Source organism: Macrobrachium nipponense, chromosome 43, assembly GCF_015104395.2.
Source record: "Macrobrachium nipponense isolate FS-2020 chromosome 43, ASM1510439v2, whole genome shotgun sequence".
Taxonomy (NCBI): domain Eukaryota; kingdom Metazoa; phylum Arthropoda; class Malacostraca; order Decapoda; family Palaemonidae; genus Macrobrachium; species Macrobrachium nipponense.
In genome coordinates this window covers 13852848-13880347 of record NC_061104.1, presented here as the reverse complement: position 1 = coordinate 13880347, position 27500 = coordinate 13852848, and the positions used below count along the sequence as shown (strand labels likewise).

Here is a 27500-nt window from a genome sequence, read left to right as displayed (position 1 = left end):
ATGTCCGTCTCTCTCTCTCTCTCTCTCTCTCTCCTCTCTCTCTCTCTCTCTCTCTCCACGCCTTACTTTACAATAACGCTATTGAAGTCAGTTTTATTGTGGCTTTGTTACTCGTAATTCCTTTAGACCCCGTCAGAAACATTCTCTCTCTCTCTCTCTCTCTCTCTCTCTCTCTCTCTCTCTCTCTCTCTCTCTCTCTCTCTCGCTATACATTTACCTCCTCTCTTTTCAACTGACACTTGACGAACATCACAAATGGATCGCCTACCTTATGGACAGAATCGATCAAATAACCCCTCTTCCTCACTTCACCTGGCAACTGGCTTTAATCTACACCACCCAAAGCTGAGGTTCAGGTATCCATGACACTTCTCAGGCAGCGAGGCTAACTGTCGCAGATTTTTTTTTTTTTTTTTTTTTTTTTTTTTTTTTTTTTAATGGTGTTTTGACGATGCATGGAACCAGTGGTTATTCAGCAACGGGACCAACGGCTTCACGTGGCTTCGGAACCACGTCGAGAGTGAACTTCTATCACCAGAAATACACATCTCTAACCCCTCAGTGGAATGCCCGAGAATCTAACTCGCGGCTACCGAGGTGGCAGGTCAAGACCATACCGATCACGCCACTAAGGCGCTTCCCTAACTGTCGCAGAGAACAGAACACGGCAGACATAAAAACATAGTATATCCTAATCATATGTATTTTCACGTTTATACCTACGTATTTTCCGAACCTCTAGCCCTACAAAGGAATTCCCCTTTCAGATATTTGTATCACCAATAATGAAACTGAAGTAGGTATCGAGATATTGTTAAATTATGACTCTTAATAATTTCCAGTGAATAATTCTAAGAATCATTAAAATACTTCGGTAATATTCCAAAAACCCACTACAATTCTTTTTTAACAGTCAAAGTTTTCAAAATTATTGAAGCATTTGATTCAGTAACTTCTTACATCATAAAAAGTTCGTAGGGTTCGCTAAATTTTTCCACGAGTTGGGTATATTCAAAACTCATTCCAAAATATATTAAATATTTCAAGTCACCGAAATATAACTGAAATAACTATCAAGACCTTTCATAAGACTCGCCCAAACATTTCCTTAGAACACCATTATGTATTTTAGGTCTCAAAATCAAGGACTACTACTGGGAGACATCACATCAGTGACGTCATCCTTAACCTATCTATTCAGGGACTACTACTGGGAGACATCACATCAGTGACGTAATCCTTAACCTATCTATAGCTCCGACACTTGGCCCTATGTGACGTCATCCTCAACCTATTTATAACTCTGGCACTTATAGGGCTATCTGTTATGAGTCCCGAAATGGATCCAATTATTACCCTTTTGTTCTCTACCTTCTATTTGTGGAAATATATAATTTAGGAAATAGAACGGCAAGTTGCTTGGTTATGGATTAAGCTGGTTTTATGCCATCTTCCGCCCTAGCCCTGGAAGGACCCTTAAATTGGTCAGGTGTTGAGGGGGATAAGAGGCCTAATGTGGACCACCTCACGACTCACCCAAAGAACTGAAACGTGGAAATGTAAGCTGTGTCCCTTTCATAGGATAATTGCAGAAGAACATTTGGCGACAGTTAAGAGAAATTGTGAACGAACTTCTTGTCAGAAAATACCGACAGCTTTGAGAGACCGTAAAAAAAATCTATGGCTCGTGAAGAGAGCCAAGAAAATATTATATTTCTCTTAAAGAAATGCTATCACAAAGCCATACAACTTTGACATTTCACGAGTACTGTTAGATATTGAGGTTGTCTCCTTTGACGGCAATTAAGTACCTAGCTAGGCGAGGAGAAACATCTTGAGGTGAGGGAGGATAAGGAAATAAGTAAAAGAGGTACTACATCTGAAAAAGGTAAGTGTGGGGCAGACCCACTGCTATGCATAAAACCAACAGACCCCATTGTTTTTTCAACGCAGAATTGAATATGTAACGGATTTATTCATCATGTCCAATATCCTTTTACAAAACCAAACACCCAGAAAAGGTAAACAAAACAAAACAAATAAAAGTCATTTAAATTTGTACAATTTCGACTTATGTTTTATTGTCTTCTTCTAGCTTGGCCTGAAGTGTAACACACAACATACATTCACCAACCCGGATCTTCGCATACCAACACATACACACACATATACAAACAGAATCCAGAGGCTTGTTTTGATGCAGCCTCATGCCGACACGCAAAGGCAAACAACACTGGAGGCATATGGCAACCATATAGTCCTTTCTATGAGCGACGTATGTAAACTAACAAGTAAACCGAGGAGTGACAAACTAAGTCGTCTACGAGCAAGTGTTTATTTCGATTACAAACAAACTAACGGTCAAACACAGAAACAAACTACGATACGAAACCCAGAATGTAGGAACCGAGGAAACGAACTTTGCGCGAGAAAGAGAGAGAGAGAGAGAGGAGAGAGAGAGAGAGAGAGAGAGAGAGAGCTAGATGAATAAAATACGGGAAACGACCGACAAAAGGAAGCGAAAGGCCAAGAAAGATGTCAGAACAGAATATAAAACTTAGGCCAAAAGCCAAGCGCGGGGACCTATTAGGTCATTCAGGGCTGAAACGGAAATTGAGAGTAAAATGTTACAAAGGCGTAACAGGAGGAAAACCTCAAAGCAGTTGCACTATGAAACCATTGTTAAAAGAGGGTGCAAAGAAAGATGGAACAAAGAATATGAAAGGAGGTACAGTTAAGGGAATGAAAGGGATTACAGCCACGGGCGGAAGGGAAGCTGCAAAGAACCTTAGGTGATGTTAGGAAAGATATAGAGAAAGAAAGAAAAAGATCGAGAAAAGTATACTGCAGAGAGAGAGAGAGAGAGAGAGAGAGAGAGAGAGAGAGAGAGAGAGAGAGAGAGAGAGATCTACACAATACATAGGCAAGAGAAAGACATTTCTGAGAAAATGATTAAAGAAACGAAGAAAGCCAGAATAACAAAACAGGGCGAATAACCAACCGATAAAGGAAAGGCCAAGAAAACCAAAGAGAAAGAAGGAGATTGAGAGAAATACATTATAGTGTTTTGAGAGAGAGAGAGAGAGAGAGAGAGAGAGAGAGAGAGAGAGAGAGAGAGAGAGAGAGAGAGAGAGAGAGAGAGGCAGTTGTGTGGGGTGCCCTAAGAATCAATAGTGTCTGGTTTCCCTTTGCCAAATTCCCTCCACACCTTCAGCACGACCAAAACTTTATCTACTAATCTCTCTTTTTATTCATTTACTTATTTATTTTCAGATCCACGAAGAATTGCTTTCTAAAAGCAACGTCTTCCGCAGTGAAGCTTACGATTCGTAGATACAATGAAACCAGAAATATGCGCTCTCGTTCATGCTGTACATGTAATAGTACATTTAAATATGCAACACATACCTTACAAAAAATATACTTACAAGATGTAGAAAGAGTGAATAGGAGGGTATTCTTTGTCCAAAAATTCTGCACATACATACATTGATGCGTACAAACGTGTGTGTGTATATATATATATATAATATATATATATATATATATATATATATATATATATATCAATTCAAGCTACAAATGTCCTTTAATATCTAAATTCACTTTACCTCCCAAATTGGATAGCGTCACTGACTGTCCTGATTTCGTCCCCGTCCACCTGGACGTTGGTTCGATCCCATGGGGGGACGAAATTGTTATAAACTTAAAAATTCCCCTTCGGTACATATATGAAAATATATCATTTGGGAGGTAAAGTGAATTTAGATATTAAAGGACATTTGTAGCTTGAATTGATATATAAATGGATCACGGTTCGATGTGATAATAATTCATAACAAAAGGCTACGTTCTGTCAAACGCTCGAATTGGCCAACATGGTAGACGGGGTTTCATATCGATTCTAATTACGAAAGCATCCAGATCGAGGGTGATTTGTAAGGTCAGAATCGATATGAACTTATAGCGTCTCTGTTGGCTGATTGGATAGCGTCACTGACTGTCCTGATTTCGTCCCCGTCCACCTGGACGTTGGTTCGATCCCATGGGGGGACGAAATTGTTATCAACTTAAAAATTCCCCTTCGGTACATATATGAAAATATATCATTTGGGAGGTAAAGTGAATTTAGATATTAAAGGACATTTGTAGCTTGAATTGATATATAAATGGATCACGGTTCGATATATATATATATATATATATATATATATATATATATATATATATGTATGTATGTACGTATGTATGTATGTATGTATATATATACACACACACATACATACAAATGCATTATATATATATATATATATATATATATATATATATATACAAAGGAGTAGGTTAGTTAGTGTGTAAAAGACATATATATATATATATATATATATATATATATATATATATATATATATATATATATATATACACAGGAGTAGGTTAGGTAGTGTGTTAAAAGACAATAAAAATACCAACACAATCTGCATATGGTTTTCATATCTCAGAAAACATTCCTTCTCATTCTTTTTCCCCCCTGATTCTCTCTTTATTCATTTGTGCCTTGTTCTCATTCTCTCGTATTTGACTTTCCACAGACAATTCGTTAACGTTCGTAGTTTCTCCTATTTTTTTTTTCCTCTGACTAAATTCTCTCTCTTCCTAACTATTTCTCTTACAAAAGCTTTGATAAACTTGATTCTCTCTCTCTCTCTCTCTCTCTCTCTCTCTCTCTCTCTCTCTCTCACACACATATCCCTCTTACTAGCATTTCCCACACAACATCTTTAATATACTTGATTCTCTCTCTCTCTCTCTCTCTCTCTCTCTCTCTCTCTCTCTCTCTCTCTCTCTCTCTCCCCCAAGGTAAGATTCAATCATTTTATTCATCTCTAACATAAATCTCCCCTACTACTTATTTCTCATACATAAGCTTTAATAAACTTTCTCTCTCTCTCTCTCTCTCTCTCTCTCTCTCTCTCTCTCTCTCTCTCTCTCTCTCTCTCTTTTGATAAGATCCAATCATTTTATAAATCTCTAACGAAAATCTCTTATTACCTATTTCCCATACATACGCTTTAATAAACTTGACTCTCTCTCTCTCTCTCTCTCTCTCTCTCTCTCTCTCTCTCTCTCTCTCTATTGACAAGACTGAATCCCAACACATCCACTCTCGCTCTCCAGGAAAAGATAAACACTGAAATAATGCAAATACCGCAGAGGAGGCATGCTGTCAGCCTGTCTTTCCCCGTGAAACAAAATAAAACCTTATTATGGAGAGACAGGAAAATCAATAGCTGGGGTTCTTATTAACATTACCTACTCAGCGCGAATTCACTTGGAGTAGGTCGGGCGCTCGTTGGCTATCTTTCATACTTAGACGGCACACACACACACACATAGGTACATACATTCGTACACTTGGTGGGGGGGGGGGGGATTTGCTTGCGTCGTTTGCACGTAAATAAACACACACACAGCATAAACTATATATATATATATATATATATATATATATATATATATATATATTATATATATATATATATATATATATATATATATATATATATATATATAAATAATGTAAATTAAAAAGAATGGGTTACCCAAGGAAGCAATATACATACACACACACATACATATATACTATATAATATATATATATATATATATATATATATATACATATACATATACACACATAAGTCAAATCACATTTCCGTGATTCATATACATATATCGAGCTACAATGTCCTTTAAATCTAATTCGCTCTACCTCGGAATTAATATATTTTCATATATGCTTAACCGAAGGGGAATTTTTTTTCTCGATAATAGACTTGCCTGGACCCGGGCGCGAACCCATGGAGCCTCTTGCGGTGGTGTAGTAGGTAAAAGCTTCACTGACGTTCCGGGATTTGAAAGGCTCCATGGGTTCGCGCCCGGGTCCAGGCAAGTCTATTATCGAGAAAAAAAATTCTCCTTCGGTTAAGCATATATGAAAATATATTAATTCCGAGGTAAAGCGAATTAGATATTGAAGAACATTGTAGCTCGATATATATATAATATACATATATTATAAACAGTATAATATAATAAATATAAATATATATTATATATAATATATTAATAATATATTATATATGTATTATATATGTTTAAATGTATAAATATGTGTGCGTGGGTCTGTGAATAGGAAGGGGGGGGGTTACAACCGTTCCTTACCAACAAGACACCGAGATCAATCCCACAGGGACGAAATGACCAGAGCCTATTTTCTGAAAAGTACATTTTACCACTGTTGACCTCAGGAGTAAATTATGCATCTAATAATTAGTCAACTGCGGTGGTCACAGCCCAGGTGGAGAAAAGCGAGGACAAAGCAATCTCATACCTTACAGAAAATTGTGATGTTAACACCCTATAAAGAAAACCCTTGCAAGTATCACTATGAAAATACCCCTTGAAAATGCGTACAGAATACGGAATCACAGAAATAAATTCGAGAAAATAAAAGTAGAGAGTGGTGGCCTGACAGGTGTTACTGGATCGCCCATAAAGAGGATGGACTATCTCCCTTATCCTTAACGAACGACGGCAGCCAAAGTAATACTATTACTTGTAAACAAATTGTCTCTGATCCAGTCCTTTGATGGGATGAAAAATCGAAAATGCATCGCAAATATCTATTAGATTATTTTCCTGACCTAGATGAATAGAATCACCGTAAATCGGCAATTGAAATGGAAACGTTATGAAATCAAGACAATGTGCCGATGTATTTTCAGGCAGACTTAGCAATCTGAACTATTTGTGCCCAATACAAGTCTGAAGAAAACTGTCCACCAAAACCATTCAAGTGAGAAGTGAAATTGCATGGAAATGGTATTAAAACAAGATGAACCCACACGCCGGAAGAGCAGACAAAGACAAACGTACACAATCATCTTGAATTAACTGAATTTGGCTCAAATTATGGGATCCTCATTTGGACATAGTTCTCAAGTTTGGAGAGGACAGACGGCGAAAACAACTCCAGACTGATTAGGAACAACCACGCAGAACTCAGAAATGAAGGCGGAGGAAATGTGTAGGGTCGACTCATTTGCAAACAAATGCTTCATCTATGATGATCAATGACCTTCGCAGATAATGAGGTGGGAAAGTTTCAATGAGAGACAACACTGAGGAACATCACATGAAATGGGGAGGTGAGCTGATGTCACGACATCAATGACACATATAAAATAATGCAATAAAACATTGAAACAAAAGATAAATGAGAGTAATACTTGTGTAGTTAGTTAAACAGAACCGCATATTGAACGCCCTAATAATTTTGTGAATAATAAAAAAAATTCTGCAAAGTACCCATGTGAAGATGACCAGATTTCAACAGAGTACGGCCGGCGTATGAGAACTGGTAGTCTGCTCAGTGGTCTTGTTAAATTATATTTATAATAATAATAATAATAATAATAATAATAATAATAATAATAATAAATAATAACAATAAATAATAATAACAATAATAACAACAACAACAACAACAACAATAACTACTATATACTACTATAATATATATATATATATATATAATACTACTACTACTATATCTATTACTATTATAATTACTATTATATATTTATATATTACTACTACTACACTATTATTATTATTATTATTATTATTATTATTATTATTATTATTATTATTATCATTATTATTATTATTATTATTATTATATAATATAATAATAATAATAATAATAATAATAATAATAATAATAATAATAATAATAATAATCAAGCAGGATTCAAGTCGCCCAATAAGGTGAGAACTGAATTAAGTTTCTTAATAGTTTAGTGAAAGCAAACGTTAAAGAACTTTAAAGCAATAGGGTGAAGGAGAGAGGCAACTCTCTTTTGGAACAAGCTGAACCAAAGCATGCTTCCTAGACGAAGATCCCGAGCAAGCCTTTACAATTCTGTGGGAAAAACCTGCAAATCGCAATGCCCATCTTGGCCAAGACTCCTTCAGCAATAGGGCTGACGTATATTCTGGGGCCACATTTCTTGCCAGACGTCTACTACATAAAAACCCTGCAAACTTTACAACCGTTGAATATAGAGGAGAGCATAAAATTGGAGAGGGTAAAATACGCTTCTCGACTACTGGAATACCCAGAAAAATATAGGAAGGAAAAAGGAGCCCCAAAGAGTATGGTCCCTACAGAGCAATTTACTGATTTCTTAGAATGGTAGAGAAGACGACATTGGGATTTGCATTTTGTTAGGAACTTTATTGGCAAAAGACCCGATTTTCTTTTTGGACGGGGTAATATCACATAATAGAATTCCTCTTCAGAATGAGAAAACTTTCCTTATTGGAATGAAAGAGGAAGACAATTTCTTCCACATTTAAAGGAAACTCAAGTAGCGACAGAAGGAAAGGCTACAAATCACTAATGTGCTCTCTCTCTCTCTCTCTCTCTCTCTCTCTCTCTCTCTCTCTCTCTCTCTCTCTCTGCCAGAGAATGCCAAAAAGCATGAGCTGTCACACCAAGGGTGCTAGGAAATGCAAGAAAATAGCTTACATATACACATGCTCTATTTACGCCTATGAAAATAACACAAGTGGAAGGGAAGTTGAAAAACACCAAGATAAATAAGGTTTATGTTAAAGCATGCAATAAAATAATGATTCCTCGACAGGTAAGAAAGGTACGAATACAGATATACGAATTTAGTTAAGTAGTCTAAGTTAAACCAGTTTTAAATACACACACTTTACTCAAACACACACACATATATATATATATATATATATATATAATAATATACATATAATATATATATATATATACATATATATAATATATATATAAATATATTATACATATATATATATGTATATATATATATATATATATATATATATATATATATATATATATATATATATGTAAGTGTGTGTGTGTTTGAGTAAAGTGTGTGTATTTAAAACTGGTTTAATTTATATATGTGTGTGTGTGTGTGTGTGTATATATATATAAACATATATATATATCATAGATATATAGTACATATATATGTGTGTGTATGTGTATTGTAATATCAGTCCCCGGCCATTTTGGAAGTCCAAACACTGATAAGATTCCCATTTAAGCTTCTCTCCCCCAAAAAGAGTCCGGCTGCTTTTGGCCTTTAAAAACAACGCTCCTCTGTCATTTATGAGGTACCACCTCCTTCCCCCTTGGGATCTACGAGTGACTGAAGTCTTATTGCAAGGAAATCAAGTGTAATATTGAGAATATATAATTATTGAAGTGGCTGTTCAGGATGTAAGAAGGACAATAAAGAGGCTGAAGAATGGAAAGGCACCATTAGTTTAAGAAAATACATGAGAAGTGTTCGGTACAGCAGTGAAAGTGTGAATTAGATTACCAAGTATGTAAAGTGTGTCTGAAAGAGGAAAAATTCCAATGGAGGGAGTGAGAGGAATGACATGGAAGGTAAATGGTAGGATTTTTATTTCAAAGCAAGACTAAACAACTACAGCACTGATAGGGGAAAAAAACTGCGGGTTTTGACTAGGAGAGGAGCGTATAAATCAAGGCGACAAACTGATTCTACAAAAGCGAACTAAGCAACTGACAAAAGCAATGTGGAAGGTGTTGATAAAGTGTATAACAGATGAAAATCTTTGACTGTTTAAATATCTAATAATGGAAGTGAAGTGCTTTAAAATATGCCCAAGGAAGTCACTGTTTTGGTGTAAACGTGGATGTGAGACAGTTGTATGTTACATGTTCACAGCTGATTAATATTTTTATTAATAGTGATCCGAGGAGTAACCGAGGTGGGATCTGGTGTAGCTCCAAAACATTGAGATAGGAGTGACACTGCTGTTCTTGCAGATGTTTCTGTTGTGACGGAAGTGTGTGAAGAGAAACTGCAAAAAATAAAGGAAAAAAATGCAAAGGAAGCTAAAAGTGCGTCTTGGAAGCTGTAGGTAAATGACAGCAATAGGAAAGTTGAGAGGGTAAATGAAAACCAGGAAGATGGGGCAATGAATATCCATATGGTTGGTAGAAATACTACTGTCATTTGAATTCCTATTAACGTGTCAAGAATCATATTCTAAGAATAATACCTATACAGAGAGCATGGCCAATATCATGAAACCTAGAAATAACTCACATCCCTTTTGCCAGCTTCAAAGTAAGTTCGATAGTCAAGACAACCCTTCAACTTACAAAAGCTTTCATTTCTCAAATAACGCGAACAGCAAAAGGAAAACAAAAACACACGTAGTTAAGAAGAAAGGAAAAAAAAAAGTGAGCATCACAGAAACGGTCACAAAAAAATAAAAGAGCTTCCAGATTTGATATTTCCTTTTATCATTCAGCCAGAGAACGTAAAAGTTTATGACCTTGAATTTCCCTATTCGAAGAGAGAGAGAGAGAGAGAGAGAGAGAGAGAGAGAGAGAGAGAGAGAGAGAGAGAGAGAGACTGCCGAAGCCTTTTCGATGAAGAACCCTCCCCTCAGAGAACGGCAATTTTATTCGCCCATTTTTATCGGAACTGAAAACCAATGGCTGAAGGTATTCTCTTCGAAAAGTAATTTCTTCATATACTGCTGACATCATTTAAGTACCAAAGGGTGCAATAATGTAATGCAGTTTATGGGTACTACACGAGATATTGTTCAAATAATTTCTTTTTCAAGATTCGAACAATACGGAAAACCAGAGGGAGTGGAGTAACGTAATGTTGAGTACAAGTTAAATATAAAAAAAAGAAATTGATTTCTTTTTCAAGATTCGAACAATACGGAAAAACCAGAGGGAATGGAGTAACTCAATGTTGAGTACAAGTTAAATATAAAAAAGATATTGATATATTTTTCAAGATTCGAACAATACGGAAAAAACAGTCGGGATGGAGTAACTTAATGATGAGTACAATTTAAATATAAAAAAAGAAACTGATATCTTTTTCAAGATTCCAGCAATACGGAAAAAACGAAGGGATGGAATAACTTGATGAGTACAAGTTGAATAAGAAAAAAGAAAAATATTTCATTTGTTTTAAATTCGAACGATACGGAAAAACAGACGGGGTGGAGTAACTTAATGATGAGTACAATTTAAATATAAAAAAAGAAATAATTTCTTTTTCAAGATTCCAACAATACGGAAAAACCAGAGGGAGTGGAGTAACTTGATGCTAAATACAGAACAATCGGAATTAGCATATTGTAGTCACTTAAGGTGAAGTTGCTCACCAAATTTTCAGTTGTAGTCCTTATATCCTATATGGAAAAAGAGAGTAAAGACCATTAGGTCTCAAGATAATGTAATGAAACAAGGAAACATAATTAACAGATATCATGAAAGGATTAAAATTGAAAAGGAAGCTTCCGCTTCCAAACTGATGGGAAAGAACCTTAAGTAATGTCTACAGTGCGCCGCATGAGGAGAAACCTAGGGGGAATCAACATCAGAACAAATCAGGAACAGGAAATCCTTCCAAGGATTCGTAAACTCTTCTTCTTCTTCCCAGCTTGTTCCCATTTTTATATGGGGTCGCCGTTTCGGATGAGCCGTTTCCATCCATTTCTATCTTGTGCTTCTGCCTCATCAATTCCCTTCTCATTTAAGTCTCCTCTCACACAGTCCTTCCATCTCTTTCTTGGTCTCCCTCTTTTTCTTCTTCCTTGCACCTCCACCCCCATAGTATGTCTCCCAGCGTGGTCCTCATCTCTCCTCAACAGGTGTCCATACCATCTCAGCCTCCCCTCCTGCACTTTCTTTGATACTTCCACCACCTTAGTTGACCCCCTTATGTAGTCATTTCTGATCCTATCCACTCTTGTTACCCCAGACATCCACCTAAGCATTCTCATTTCTGCCACATCCATCTTCTTCTGCTCTGCTTTTCTCATGCTTGCTGTTTCCGTACCATACAGCATTGCTGTTCTTACCACCGTCTTGTGAAATCTTCCTTTTAACCTAAGCGGCACTCTTTTGTCACAAAGAACTCCTGAGGCCGCTCTCCAGTTGTTCCAGCCTGCCTGTACCCGATGTTTTACTTCTTTCTTCCATACTTCCTCCAGCGTTAACAAAAGATCCCAAATACTTAAACTTATCAACTCTCCTTATTTGCTCTCCACCAAGCTGAATACTTTCTCTATCATCCCCCTCAGTGTGGTACACATATATTCTGTCTTGGATCTACTTATTCTCATTTTCCTCTGTCCTCCAGTACTTGTCTCCATCTTTCCAATTTCACTTCCAGATCTTCCCTGCTCTCTGCACACAGAACAATATCATCCGCATACAATATGTTCCATGGTACTGTCTCCCTTACTTCCTCTATTATAACATCCATCACTATGTTAAAGATAAATGGGCTCAGAGCCGACCCCCCCCCTGGTGTAATCCTACTCTCACCTCAAAACCTTCTGTCTCCCCAACACTGCTCCTCACTCTGGTAAATCATTCCGGTACATCTCTTGTATCAATCGCACATACTTCTCTGGCACCATCTTCTCCCTCAGGCTCCTCCATACCTCTTGTCTCGGGACTCGGTCATAAGCCTTTTCAAGGTCAATGAATACCATATGTAGGTCCCTTTGTCTTTCCTCGAATTTCTCCATTATTTGCCTCAGACAAAATATACCATCTGTTGTTCCCCTTCCCTTCATAAATCCCATCTGCTCTTTACCTATTTGTACTTCTTCTCTCAGTCTAGCATCTATCATCCTTTCCAGTATCTTCAAAGTGTGGGACATCAATTTAATGCCCCTATAATTACCACACTCTTGGACATCGCCTTTCCCTTTAAAAATTGGGATCAATATACTCCCACGCCACTCATTTGGTATCTTTTCCTGTTCAAGGATCTTTATCATAAGATCGTACAGTATATCCACTCCTTCATCTCCTAATGCTTTCCATGCCTCCACTGGGATCATGTCTGGTCCGGTTGCCTTCCCATTCTTCATCTTCTTCAGTGCATTTAGTACCTCTTGCCTAGAAAACCTCATTACCATGCCAATGTTCACTTGCCCATCCTCTCTTATTAGTCTATTATTTTCTTCATTTAACAACTGTTCGAAATATTCTTTCTAAGCACTACACCCTCTTGATCCTTTATTTGTTTGATATGTGTTTATATCTTTGGTGCTCTTATTTCTAGCCTTTGATAGCTTGATCATCTTCTTTCCTTTCCGTCCCCAGCTCATTACCATCATCACGACTTTGCTTTAGCTGGGCTAGAAATATCATCTTCACATCTCTTCCTCCTTTATAAGCACTACACCCTCTTGATCCTTTGTTTGATATGTTATCTTGGTGCTCTTATTTCTAGCCTTTGATAGCTTGATCATCTTCTTTAATCTTCCTTGTCAGCTCATATACACACTCATACGATTGCTTTAGCTTGGGCTAGAAATATTCATCTACAATGTCTTCCTCCTTTCTAAGCACTACACCCCTTGATCCTTTATTTGTTTGATATGTGTTATATCTTTGGTGCTCTTATTTCTAGCCTTTGATAGCTTGATCATCTTCTTTAATCCTTCCTTTGTCCCCAGCTCATTATACACATCATCATACGACTTTGCTTTAGCTTGGGCTACCTTTTTCACCACCAAGGATTCGTAAACTAATCTTACAAATAACAGGATGTTCTCATGAGCAAAAGAGCATTAGAAAATAGTACAGACAAGTGAGAAAAAAAAACAAAAAAACTGATGAAATCACAAACTACTACACAGTGGGATGAAAGTATGTCCATTAGATTAAATTTGTTACAAATTGCGTCCATTGAATTTTGGCTGAATTCTATAATTAACTACATAATCAACTTTAATGTTTTATTCATGGAAAATGGGTCATCACAATTATCATTACCGTCGTTATATGATTTCTGGTGAATATACACATGAAAAAAACACAATTAGTGAGTAATTAAAATCCGCGCTTGTTATGAATGGGCTGGTTGCTATGCAGGAGTATTACCATGATTAGGTAGTTTATCTGTCCAACCAGGATATTATAAGTAATTATCCGTCTATATACAACAGATTAGACTGCATTATTAAATTTAGACTTAAGAACCAAGCAGTGGAACACTAAGAACATTCTGAGATTTTCACTGCTTTTTCAATATATCATAAAATTTCTCTGCAAACATCTATTATTGTAATCAAAACTTGAAGTTAAATCCAGTTACTTTAAATAAAGGCGTTCTTCTGTTCACTTGAACAACAAGTCATACGGTGGTTTCCAATATTAAGTTGTGAAGATAAGGCTAAAGAATGGAATAAAGTTACACTGTATTGCCGCTACCTTTGGGTTTGATTTATAAAGATTTTTGGCATTATGCCAAGCACTGGGGCAACTAAGGCCAGTCAGCGCTGAAACGACAGTAAAAGGTATGAAAGGTGTAGAAGGAAGAATACCTCGCAGTTTCACTAAGAAAGAATTGTTAGAAGAGGGTGAACAGTAAGGCGGAAGAAAGAGAATATGAACGGAGGTACAGTAAAACGAATGAAAGTAGTTGCAGCTAGGGGCCGAAGGGACGCCGCAAAGAACCTGATGGGGCCGCTATACCTTTGGGTATACTTAGTGTATTATATTGGGTATACTTAGTGTATCATATACAATATAGGATAAATACAGACTGAGCCCCAAGTGAACTATAATTCTGAACCGGTACTGAAAGATAAACGAGTAATATATCTTCGGCGCAATCGAGTTTTCTGTACAGCCGCTACAGAGTAGAATCAAGGCCAACGAAAATAGATCTATCTGTCGCTGATCTCGGTATGAAGCTGTATGAAATGTAACAACAATAAAGCTTAAAATAAAGACTGACCTGCAAGTTTTGCATGGCGAGTGAATTTTTGCACAGTGCTTCTGCTTCAGATCACAGATACTTTCCAGTCAAAAGTTTATCTCATTCGTTGTTAAAAGCTTCACGAGTGTTTGGGCTGCTGTGGAGAAAAAAAATTGATGTCATCCTCTCGCTTGGCCAAGAAACTGAGTTATGCCAATATATAAGTGAAAGATGAAATAGTAGAAGATATAAGGATCTTAATGATCCTAATTGCTCACACACAATTTACGTGCTGAACTACGTAACTTGTATCTGTCAAAAGCCCCAATTACAAGTTCACACCTGGATAACAACACCCTCCTCGACCATACCTCACACCATCTTTAATTTGAAACACAGCTCTGAATCAGCTTCCCCAAGACCACTACTTGGCAACTTCGTTTTATTCTCATATTACAAACTTGAATTGAATTGAGTATAGAATTCAGGCCAAAGGCCAAGCACTGGGACCTATGAGGTCATTCTGCGCTGAACTGGAAATTGACAGGAAAAGGTACGAAAGTTGTAATAGCAAGAATAACTCGCAGTTGCACTATGAATCAACTGAAGGAGATGGTAGAAAGTAAGGCGGGTAGAAAGTAAGGCGGGTAGAAAGTAAGACGGAAGAAGGGGAATATGCAAGGAGGTACAGTAAAAGGAACGAAAAGGTTGCAGCTAGGGACCGAAGGGAAGCTGCAAAGAACCTTAGCTAATGCTTACAGTGCAATATTATAAAAACATGATTAACGCTAATGCTTTCCTTGTTTTAGTTTATTTTTCATAATCCTTACTGTTTTTCTTTGCATATGAAATATTACATCAATAATAAATAAATATCAACAGGAAAGAGAACAAAGCTTCAGCATGATGTCAAGAGACAAAATATGTCGAATATCTATTACCCAGATGCTATTCCTAATGATACATACCTGCTGTAATATCAATTTGTTTCATTCCTCACAGTCAAAGATACACACTGCTTCTGCCAAGGATACATCTGCATCAACTGTTCTATCAAGGTTCATATCTCATTCCTTGGGGATTCCTGAATGAGGAGAGCACCTGGGAGTCGGCTTTCTCATGGCTGAATGCGGCTTTACCTCATTACTCTCATTAATTATAACTTTTTGTCCTGATAAGGAAATGTAGTCAATACATTTTAAGTCACGATAAGAGCTCAAGTACGTAGTAAAACAAACGTAACTGCAGTAAATGCATGTAAGCACTGATCTTAACAATTCACACAAATGGTTACGTAGACTTCTTTTCCATCTCCACTGGCCCGCAATTCATTTCCCGATATAATGTGGTTCGGATCCCACAATAAGCTGTAGGTCCGGTTGCTAGGTGACCAATTGGTTCCTAGCCACGTAAAAATATCTAATCGTTCGGGACAGCCCTAGGAGAACTGTTAATCAGCTCAGTGGCCTGGTAAAACTATGATATACTTTTCCACTGGCCTGCTACAATGCTCTTGCATGATAACCAAACATCTCCTAAGTCCATATAATCTTGTTTTTGAGAAACTGCTTCCTCCAGTTCTAAAGCCTTTATTTTCTTGCGTGGCAGACTTGAGACTATATCTGGGTGAGTATCCCAAACAGTCGGACCTGTTTACAACTGCTCCAAAGGGCTGGAACTACCGTGGAATGATTACTTAATGCGTACCACCGATAGACCACAGCATCCTTAGAGTATCACAACGATGGGGCTTACAGCGTTAGATCAAAGTTTCTTCGATAGTGGTTCCGATTTCCTTGGATAAACAAGGAGGGTGGACTGTCTTGAACAGACAGATTTCAGTTTCACGAAGTCCATTTTACTGAGCCTAGTGCATCAAATACAGCAAGTTCCCTACGTCTTTCAAACATAATTGCTTGCGGAGCTCATCCCACGTTCCTCAGTGCACCAGTTTGCAAGTAGATAAAACAAGATCACACATGACCACAAGTCATACTATGTAGAAGCATCATGCAATATGTATACCTAACACTTTCTAACTTTCCATCTACATGAAAATTCCCGTTTATCCGCAAAGAGTGAAGATGAGTAGGATGAAACAAACCATTGTGTAGCCTAAAGACTTGGGGGCTGGAAGCAATGTCTCCTCATGCAATTCAAGACATGGATGGATAATGGCACAGATGCATGGATGGGTGGAATTGAATGGAATATAAAGTTTAGGCCAAAAGCTAAGCACTTGGACTTATGAGCTCATTCTGCGCTGGAAAGGAAACTTAAGAGTAAGGAGGTTTGAAAGGGGTGGTAACTGGAGGAAAACCTCAAAGCAGTTGCACCATGAAATCGTTGTTAGGAGAGGGTGGATAGGAAGATGGAAGATATGTAACGCAAATGGCAGTACAGTAGAAGGAATGAAAGGGGTTGCAGCTAGGGGACGAAGGGACGCTGCAAAGAACATTTGGTAACGCCAACAGTGAACCCCGTGAGGTGCACTGATGTCACTACGCTCCTACGGGGGCCATGCATGGATGGGTGGATGGGGAATCAATGAATGTACAACCTTAATACATTTACAGACGTAAAATATATTTAAATCAGTGGGGTCAGAAATTTTGATCAGGCTCCAGATACAGCATGCATAGTATTGCTAAACAAGTCAACAAAATCAAACTGCATCATATCTGTCACTTTACAAGCAGATAATCAAGTGTTCCAATAAAATGTTGTAAGGTATCCCCGCAGGTCTTGACACTGACTAAGCAATATTTAGTATAAATTATTGAGCACTAATTTGTTAAATGTCTAAATTCTGCACATACAGCTGTCCTTGGGTTCTTTTGGCTAGATGGCTGTCCATGAACGATATAAAAGGTGTATCATATCGATAATGTGTTTATTTACCACGAATACTCATGTACAATACATGGAGGTAGACAGGGACGTGGCAGTCACTTCAAATGTTTTTTATATTTCATGACTTTGACGTCATACAATTTAGACAATCCGCTCTTGAAAATCGTTTATATAATTTAATGATTGCCTCCAAAACGTTCAACGCTTTCAATATTCCAACACACATTTCGTCCAGATATGGTATTGTGAGCCTCAACTAACAGTTTTAACGAGAGAGAGAGAGAGAGAGAGAGAGAGAGAGAGAGAGAGAGAGAGAGAGAGAGAGAATAAAACCCAAATCTGTTGATAGGAAGTAATGGAAAGGGTTAGATACACTTATGTAGAGAGAGAGAGAGAGAGAGAGAGAGAGAGAGAGAGAGAGAGAGAGAGAGAGAGAGACAAAGCTGTTGAAAGGAAGTGATGAATAGAGTTAGATATATACTTATGAGAGAGAGAGAGAGAGATAGAGAGAGAGAATGAAACCCAAAGCTGTTGATAGGAAGTAATGGAGTTAGATTCACTTATGGAGAGAGAGAGAGAGAGAGAGAGAGAGAGAGAGAGAGAGAGAGAGATGAGGAGGAGATGGAGAGCAGTAGAGGCGAGAGTGAGAGACGAGAGAGAGAGAGAGAGAGAAATCTAATCCCAGTCAATTATGCAAGGTCACGGAACCAGGTGTTTTGATTCACGTCACAGACTAATCAGAGACCAGAGAACATTTGTTTGACGTCACAGGTCTTGATTCCCCCGGAGGTATATACTGCTGATTTGATTTAGTTCCATAACAACGACAGGCCAGACCTATAAGAGTTATTATTTCGGCGATCTCCTTTAAATAGCAACAACAATAATGAGTATTATCTTCATTGTTTCTCGTCCCACTAAGGTTGTTACATGATATTAATGCCGCTGTATTCATTCAGTGTTGACCTAAGAGTATAATTTGCGTCACAATATAATTATATCCGTGACCTAAAACAAACAATAGTATCATATCCCTTACTTAAAATATGCTATTATATAACTGACCTAAAATATACTATTATATGGATACTATTATATAGATGACCTAGACAAATATATCCCTAACCTACAAAAACAATACTATCATATCCTTGACCTAAAAAAATACTATCATATCCCTGACCTAATATAAACGGTACTATTACATCCCTGACCTAGAAAAAATCCTATTATATCCATTACTTAAAAAAACAATATTATATCCCTGACCTAAAAAAAATACTATTATATCCCTGACCTCAAAAAATCCTATTATATCCATGACTTACAAAAACAATATCATATCCCTGACCTAAAAATACAATACTATTATATCCTTCAACTAAAATATGTATATATATTATTATATCCCTGACCTCAAAAAAACAAGATATCCCTGACCCAAAAAACAATACTATCATATCCCTGGCCTAAAACATACAACACTAATATATCCCTAACCTATCATAACCCTGACCTAAAAAAAACTATCATGTCCCTGACCAATAACAAAAACACTATCATTATATCCCTGACCAATAAATACTATCATACACCTGACTAAAAAAACAATACTATTATATCCATAACCTAAAAAATACAATCCTATTATATCAGTGACCAATAAAAAAATACTATCATACCCCTTACCCAAAAAAGACAACACTATTATATCCCTGACCTAAACAAAACGAAATTCATTCAGCGCTTATTCATTGACGCATCTTCTCGCCCTCTCTTGTCGTGCCATGACATATATAACTAAGACTCTAACCTAGTTGTGTATTTATGCCATTCTGCATCAGCATTCTTCTTTGTCACATCACAGCTATGAATAGGATATCATACTGACGAGACTTTTTGTATGTTCATTCATCGGCGCAATTTTCTACAATTTCTCATCTCAAGTTCTACGAATTCGGGGAACCGTTTCAAAGGCAAATCCCTACAGCTACTACTACAACTACTATACCAAGGTCACTATGCAAATCACTCCTAAATCCTCAGCATTTTTCCCCCATTTTCCTTTATCTTAACTGCATAAGAACAAGAAAGACAACCTCAATAACAGAGAGAGAAAAGGAAATCAATTTACAAAAGCAACAAAGAAACAACAATCTACTACAATGACGCATCGCCTCTTATAAAGAAGCGCCTCAACTGAGGGCGAGTTGCATCCTCATGAGTACACATCTCTTTTCATCTTCTTTTTTTCTACTTTGTTGTTTATCGTAACTAACAATTAGACTAAGCGGAATATAAATACCCTCCAGTCAACGTCCCTCTCTTCTGCCAATTCACTGTTCGTGTGCGAGTATTACGATCTACTGAGTCATTATTTTCAATTTGAATCTTTCTGGGAAGTAGAGACGAGTGGCCAGGATTTGACAGGCATGTATTTATGTATGTTGTATGTGCGTATGTGTGTGTGTGTGTATGTATATGTATATGTGTATATATATATATATATATATATATATATATATATATATATATATATATATATATGTACGATACACACACACACACACACACACACACACATATATATATATATATATATATATATATATATATATATATATATATATATATATATATATATATATAGTATGTTTGCTATCACAGATTATGACGGACTGAATTCTAGAAAGTAGACTAAAAAGCCAGTTACTAGACTACTTCAGCCACTTAGCCCTAAAGTAAAGAGAGGACACTGCAAACAACCTGTAGTAATGCCTACAGTGCACCGGGTGTGAGATAAACTGATTGGACTACTCCTCTGAGGGGATCACAAAAAATGATACTGATAATCCTGTTAGGTTTATTTCCCTTCCTGATCAGTTGACAATATTCTTAAAGGACAGTGTACAGAAGAGCAATCTCAAGTCTTAATAGCTATATAAAGTCTTTTTGGACATTATTTTGTATTAAACAGCGTAGCTACCAACACTCATTTTCTATCTGAAGTCTTCACATGCAGTTTTAGCATATACTGTCTTACAGACACGTATTATTTGTTCATACGGGCTTGCCAGCAACACGTCAGATTTATCAGCAGTTTTACCACTGACATCCTTTTCCCATTAGTCTTAATAACCGCACGTTGACTTCACAACAAGCGCTAATGTTATCAATCTTACTCGTAGCACGTCCATTGGTACTACAGTCTAAATAACAGTCTGCTTAGTTTTATTGTCAAGTCTTCTGCCAACTTGTCCAACTCAAGTCTTCAGTATAAAGGCACCCTAACCCAGAAACATATAAACAAAGAATGCTTTCGCCCAGGGGAAATTAGACTCATATGACAATCTATCAAAACTAACTTTCGCGTGTCCCTGTCACATTGGCCCCAATGTACAAGTTAATTTTGTTCCGTATGGAACACAATATCATGATATTGCATTGTTGTCCAGGACCGTAAAAATAGGCGAAAAAAAGCGAGAGAAAGAAAAACTCCCTTTTTATTCCTATTACAGTGCGGTAATTATTCTGGCCCACTCTCCACGTCTCGCTCTCATTCCCCATTCCCCTTTATCTCCGCGTCTTCGTGTTTGTTGATACTCGTTCTGAAAGGGGGAGAGTGAGTGAGTGAGAAAAACTGTACATTCCTAATCTATTATATTCACCCACTTACTCCCCCTTCGCTCTCTTCCTTTCTTCTTCTTCTTCTTCTCTTCTTCTTTTTCTCCCCTCTCGTTATTTGCTTCTCTTCGTCTCTGTTCATGTTTGTTTGCTACCCTCTGGTTAATCTCGGACTTTTCATGTTGCGGAGATGCAGTCATAGCTAAGGTATCCCGCCGACGTCATTCACAAAGACAGGAAATTCCTCTGTGGACTCACTGACCCAAAATTATAACAAGGTCCCCCCCCCCCTTCCCTTTGCTCTGCCATTAGCCCCTCCCTCTCCCTCTTGAATTTCTCCCTTCCTCCAACATAACCACTTCCCCTATGCCGATCACCCTCCCTTACACCCGTTCCTTCCTCCAAGATGTATTTGCTAATATTTGCTATCTACCCCTTCATAAGTCCTTATTTCAGTCCTGACATTCACCCTTTTAACTTCTCAATGTATCAGTGTTAAGTCTACATCGTTATACGCTGCCTCCCTCATTCCCTCACCCTTTTATCTCCCCAAAAAACTATCGCCGTCAAGCTCATCGGTCTATTTTTTATGCACATCTACCTCGCAATTCTACTCCTGCCTCGCTCTGCTGAGTCTACCTACCTCCCTCCCTACATCCGCTTTGCTCTCTCTCTCTCTCTCTCTCATCATCATCATCATCATCAATCTCATCGTTCTCTCTATACTTTCCTCCTCACCACCAAACGTCTCGCCATCCACCTCACCGCCACTCCCATTCCCCTACCCCCCTCCTCCCGCCAACAGCAATCCTCTTTCTAAACACCGGTTACCCTTGGAGTTTGTGTTCCTTTACGTAAGCAATTGTTGTTGTCAAGGAAATGTTTGTCTCGCTGCTGGTTGGGTGTGACAGAGACCACGACACCCAATTTTGTTGCTGTTTTTGTTTTTTTTGTTTACATGGTTTTAATTTCGCACTGAATACACGATCATATTAGTGAATCATCAAAGGTGGAATAACCTATGATGAAGACTTTTCTATAATGAATACATCTCACTACGACAAGCGCCCGAGTGCACTGGTTGATGTATATATGAATATACATGCAGTATATACATATATTTTTCATACTGAATTCACTATCATGTAACTACTGTACCACGGGAATAACTTGCACCCAAAAGGGAGTTTCAAATGACAAGGGTTTCTGCGTTAGTCAGGGTTCGAACTGCAACCTTTGGTTTAAATAACTACAGACACTTTCACCTTAACTTAAGAGAGAGTTCTAGATGGGAAAGGAAGGGGAGGGGGGGTGTCTGGCCTCCTTGACAAGTAACGAAATCCGGTAATTATACATATAAACCCGAGCCAACTCACGTAGCTTGTACTGAATCACAACTCCATACACAGTAATTAATAATCTATCCTAACTGGTGTTTTAAATCATCAGATTAAAAAAATAAATTTACTTATCATTCCATTTCTGATATTAGTATTTGCAAAACCCATTGATTCTAAGAATTCTTACAATATAGTATAACCTAACAAAAACATTGCGGATTGTAGTTGCTCTACCTACTTGCTTAAAAGACTCATGCAATACAGTACAAAAAGGAATAGATCGTTCCGAGTTCCTTTTTCAACATAATACCACAACAACCATCATTAAAAAAATGGAAAAATACGTGTCCTGATTAAAAGAGAGATATCGTGCAAGCAGTCAGTGTGCAGTCATTCTTAAAGTAATGCATAAGTGTATGCTTAAATACACACAAACATACAAACATTCTAATGTAAGTGTCAAATACAACACAACATAAAGTGTCCATAAAAAATACCAGAGAGCAACAAAGAGCATGTATAACAGGTATCTAGTGTTTTGAAATGTAATGAATACATACACCACAGACACGTACAAAGAAGACCTTCAGTATTGTACTGGTTATTCTGTAATACATACATGAGTGCAATTTTACTTTATTCACCAAACATCTGCGAATTTTAGAGCAAATGATCAAGAGATGAGCAAAGAGTGATACTTTCACTTAAAAATACTTTTTAAAGTATAAATGTAACACTGTACAGCCAATACATTACTTAACCATACTGTGTATTATACAGTACATAGTATGAAGTTTTAAAAATGTCTGTGGCTGGTCCATGAGATAGAGTGCAGCCATGTTTCAACAACAATTGTCAAGCACCTTTCACATGCTTGTCTTTGGTTCCATACCAGTCTCTGGTCATGACCTTGTGTTCCAAGTCTTGCTCTTGCACAACCTTCCAACTCAAGCCAGGTCTATAGCTTCACTTCTTGCCACTACAAGAATCCTCAGGTTATAAAGAACAAGACTTGCAGCATGAACATGTCTAGGCCCACAATAACAGCAGGGGCAGTTCAAGTGATAGCTTTCATGACAGCAAATCTTTACAAATGCACTCTTCAAAGCCTCAAGGGGGGAAGAACAATGCCTCCAACCTTCAGCCAGTTGCATCCAGCAAAGACTCACTACTTGTTTAAGAAGATCCAATCCATTATTAGTTCATTCCCTTTTAGTGGGTCAATGTTCTTGCATATTTTTTCTTACACTACAGTACTGTTTATGTGGCTGACACAATATAACCCAGCTACGGTACTTCAAGAAAACAATACGTATACAAGTTTTCCTATCCTAATCACAAAAGGTAACCTTCTTTCTTGGGTCTGTCTCGAACAATTTTGGCTTGCATGTGTCAGCCATCCAACAATAATGATACAGGCAACCAGGATACTGCAATGTTCTGCATCTATTTTGGTAATTGGTTAAATTTCTCACAACCGGCAAATTTGCAGTGATAATTTAGACTATGATATACTATAGATACATAACAGCCACTTTATGGTAACATCCCTCTAAAATCTAATGGGAGACAAATTGTCAATGAACTACAGTACTTCAATGCAAATGTAAAATCTTACTTTAATATTTATCTTAATTCAACAATACAATACAGTACTTTCGTCAGAGAGTAGCTCTGTAGCCTATCTCATTGAAATTCTCCACAGTTTTTGGCATGTATATATTTCATAATTTCTACCTTATTTAGGTTAATTACGTTACGTACTTTCAGCAAATCAGAAGACTGACAATCAGAATTTCAAATTTTACCATGTTTCTATAAGCAAAGTGACTTTCAAGTTATCAGTGAAATACCTGGTATCATTATTTACATAGCCCTGGCTCAACGTGCCACACATACTCCAAGTAAGAGAGGCTGTGCAATTTTTCTACTTCTGAGGTGGTTGTGATGTACTTAAGATAATGATTTATTAACAAAGAATATTGTGCCTTCTCTAACTAGACATCACTATAGACTTGCAAAGTCAGATGATATTCTATCAATGTTGAATGCAACAGCATTACCTCCTGTATTTGTATGAATAGTAACAGTATAGGCTAAATTTAGGGATATGTTCATTAATGGAAGGTGAATATTGTGATGTACATATGAATACAAAATACAGTACACATTTGTAAATTAAAAGAAAAGTATGAAAAGTTTAAATTCTCACTTCAAGTGATCCCTGGCATTTACATAACACTACAACTTGGGCACCTGCTTAGCCAACAGACAAAGTGATAAAGAAGCATCTCCTCTGGACGATTTTAGCAGAATTCCCACAGGAATGGTGGGGGAAGGGAATAACAAGATACCCAGCCTCAGCACTACACACAAATCAAACGGCTTTGTCACTATCCTGGCTATAGACACCTGAAGCAATTGTGGCGGTACGCATAGATGTCACTCCAGGAGGAGTAGGAGACAATGTAGGCACAGTATAGGGAAGAGGTGACACTGACAGTGTACTGACTTTAGAAAATACCAACAGAACCTTCCCCCTTACACCATATCTCCCCAACATGGAAAGAGATCAAAGACGCACAAACTCACCGTAAGTCAGAATCATCAAACGCTCCTGACCTGTGCACGATAAACACATAGAATGAAAAAACAAACATGAATACGGTATGAGCACAATTCTTCACATCTCACTAATCATTCTTATGCAAAGCATCACCATGCACCATCACTTCACGCATAAATACAAAAATTATCAAAAATTATTTCAACATGGAAACACTTAGGAATACAAATTTAACAACAGCCACAATGGTAACTGTGAGAAACACATATACACAGTACAATGGTTGAAGTACAAGTAACTTGCCTGATACTACATGCATAAGTGGTTACCCAGACCCACAAAATAGCTATACTGCCATATTTGAAAATCTTGTTTCCCAGTTTCAAAGACACAGACAGCTATCGCCAAAGCCATCTACTATGCACAAATGATGAGGTTTGTATCTTTGTAGGAACACTACGAGTGTAAGTTTTTTCTGAAAAGTGTTGGAAATAATTTAACCAACTTTATATTCATGTGCCGGAAACAAACATTTGATTGATTAATTGTAACTACTGTAAGCCTAATAAAAATGAGAGTGCATGGCGTGGAACCATAATCTTAGTATGTCAGGTTGGGATGGGCCCAGGATTCCCATTCCATGTGGGAATAATGATGACGAAGATTGAGATATGTAATCATGGTAGCCTAAAGAAGGAAACATTGTTCCTTTCAGAGTTAAAGCAACCTAGCTCATATTTAGGTTGGGGGAAAGTGGGGGTTACATGGGTAACAAAAAAAGCCTTTCCCCAACCTACACCCTAGTAAGGTAGAACACAGAACGTTAGGTTAAGTTACTTTGGAAATATCTATTATATTTCCCTCTATGGAGGCAAAACAACCCAACCCATAGCCCACAACAAGCAGGTTAGGTTAACTGGAACAAATTTGTGTATGACGCCCTCTTTAGTTCTAACCCACCCAAAAATCTCTGGTTCCCTACTATTAAAAATTAGTGGTGGTGTATGGGTTGACCATTTTGATTGAATAAATGGCAAATCATCCTAAATTTAATAATAAAAAAAAACACCAGAATGACTGGCGTAAAATACTGAATGGCCACCTAACGGCCACCTCCATCAAAGCACGACCACCTTCCCGAAAATCGGAAATTATGGCCTTAATTTGCTACATGGGAGAAAAAACTTACTTCAAGGTAAAAGTAGAGGTCTCAAGGTGTTGCTTTGACGGACGCTGGCTCTTGACTAATGTCTATCCTGGGTTACAGGACGTATTAAAAGTACATACTTATATGGGAAGGTGGTCACACTGCAGTAGAGGCCGGCCACTTGGTATTTTACCCTAAACATGAAATTTTCATTATTAAAATGAAGTTTTATTGTATACTTACCGAACAATTATAGAGCCGTGATTTCCACGAGCGGCAGGATACTAAATTCAAATTTAGCGCGTCGGCGTCGCCAACACTGGTGGTGATGACGTCATCTCCCTCCACTCGCGGGAGAACCAGGTACAACTGCCCAGGTGAATCCAATTCTTTCTGCCCGTCCGTCCACCTAAGGGGAGGAGGGTGGGTATAATCATAATTGTTCGGTAAGTATACAATAAAACTTCATTTTAATAATGAAAATTTAAAATTTCATTTTTATTGTAGTGTCTTACCGAACATTATAGAGCTGATTACACATTTATGGAAGGTGGGATTCAGTGGACCACTAGTATTTTTAAATGGTTACATTTATTGCATACCAGTAAACACTCAAGGTGTCTGTTGTACCTTACCTTGTAAGAGAGCTACAGCAGACTGTTACTGCCTCTGGTCGGTGCTCTTCTTACTATTGTAGAGGAATTGGAATTTGACCAAAGTTAGCCTCTACAGGAGTGGAATCCTTCCGTAGTTCAAGCGAGACAAGGCTGACTGACGGAGGATAGTAACAACAAAGATTGCCCTTGCCCTGGGCTAAGACCAGAAATTCAATCATACAAAACATTTGTCACCAACACCAGATTTAAAACATATATACCCAACCATTGTAAAATCTGACCTAACAGACTGGTGAGCATCCCAGGTACTCAGTACCCCAGCTTCCCTTGAACTCGACAACCTATTCAAGGTGAAAAGTTAGCATAGAGGTGACGACCCCTGTGCCGTTTCTCCAACACCATGCCAGAAAACCGCCACCGGACCTAAACGTTTTACAATTCTCGAAAACCGTTTCTATCTCTTTGAGATAATGACTCGCAAAAACCGAATTCGATCTCCAGAAC

The 27500-nt window shown here is 37.6% G+C and overlaps 1 long non-coding RNA gene across 1 annotated transcript in view; it reads right to left on the bottom strand.

The window, feature by feature from the left end:
* LOC135213824 (uncharacterized) overlaps nt 1-27500 on the bottom strand; it is a 67329-nt gene that overhangs the window by 38280 nt on the left and 1549 nt on the right. Inside the window, exon 2 of the long non-coding RNA XR_010314220.1 lies at nt 14889-15006. This is a non-coding gene — a long non-coding RNA (uncharacterized LOC135213824). The remainder of the gene's footprint in view (nt 1-14888; nt 15007-27500) is intronic.